At 35.4% G+C, this 1,443-nt stretch overlaps 1 protein-coding gene across 1 annotated transcript in view; it reads right to left on the reverse strand.

The window, feature by feature from the left end:
* The window catches only part of SLC7A11 (solute carrier family 7 (anionic amino acid transporter light chain, xc- system), member 11), a gene marked incomplete at its 3' end in the record, with an annotated part of 64,673 nt that overhangs the window by 56,028 nt on the left and 7,202 nt on the right, over positions 1 to 1,443 (reverse strand). The window lies entirely within an intron of this gene.

Consider the following 1,443-nt stretch of genomic DNA (forward strand, 5'->3'; position numbering starts at 1 on the left):
GTTCACTCTTTCTTTGCCCAGGGAAGCTCCTCCGACCCTCTGGCTGAATCAGATCTCCCAGAATGCACTCTTACTGAATGAGCCCCAAGATTTTCCTTCCACAGTGCTTATCACAGTAGCAATTTTATATTCACTTATGTGATTTCTTGATTGATAACTAATTCCCCCCACACAACTCTGAACTCCATGAGTATAAGATTGTGTCCATCTTAATCATGATTTTTATCTCCAGGGTTTGGTATGGTATCTATCATATATTGACCCAACACACATTGAACATATAGTGACTGAGTGAATTCAATTCAGTAACCCTGCTGTGTATTGATGGGTGATATTTCTTTCCTTGAAATGTGTGTTTTACAAATTATTTCTGATAATGTTGACTTAATGTGAAAATATAACTGTAAATGGAAGTATTTAGGCACCATGGGTATTGGTAATAGAAGAGAAATGTTAAAGTACTTAGGTAACTTGTTCCTCCTCAAGTCATTTGTTACTAAGTCTATTTAAAAGACCAACCCAGAAATATGAGTCCATTCTGTTAAAGAGATATGTGACCACATTAAAAAACTTCTAGAATATATATGGGTAACTTCCTTGGTCAACACACATATACATACACACACCCGTACACATACACAAACACCACCAACACCCTGAAGCAATTCTCTAAAAATTAAAGCAACATTTGATTCTCAGCTACTTGGGAGCAGGAACTGTGGCTCATTTCACTTTAGATCTCTTTATATTGCCATTTACTATTCAGTAACAGTTTGTGGAATAAATAAATGAATGAATGAACACTATATCTGTGCTACTGCAAATGAAATGATCATGCTTATCATAATGCCGAGCAATGAGCCAAAGTTACACAACTGATATGTGGCTGAAGACAGATTCACATCCAACTACATCAGGCTCCAAAGCCCACCAGCCTGACAGCCAGCACTCTAAATAAGTAGTGCACTCATCTGAATGCTGAGAATGTTGTTTTCAAAATATCGTATCCTTCAATTTCACCCTTTTATTCAAAAATAATTTAATGTCTACAACACTCAGGGCACTGACGTAAGTAGTATAAGGGTTACAAAAAGTGTAACCTGGTCTTATGTGCTTCAAATGCTTGCAGTTTTAACAGGGAAACAGAACTCAGACACCTAAAATATAAAGTAACAATATAAGGTATCATGTTCAATGTCAAATGAGAAGCGGAGATTGCATTTTTCAGAATTATGCAATGAAAGAAATTCTATGAACTAGAATAAACAGGAAATTAACTGTGGGAAAGAAAGGATTTAAGTTGACCTCTGACAAGTATATAAGATTCAGATAATCAAAAAGGAGCAGAAGATATATCCCAGGTAGGAGGATTATAGAAAAGGAACGAAATACTCCTTTATCATTATTTCATTATATCAAGTTTGAAATAATGCAGAATTGTTT

The sequence above is a fragment of the Galeopterus variegatus genome, unplaced genomic scaffold (genome assembly GCF_000696425.1).
Source record: "Galeopterus variegatus unplaced genomic scaffold, G_variegatus-3.0.2 Scaffold1762, whole genome shotgun sequence".
Taxonomy (NCBI): Eukaryota; Metazoa; Chordata; class Mammalia; order Dermoptera; family Cynocephalidae; genus Galeopterus; species Galeopterus variegatus.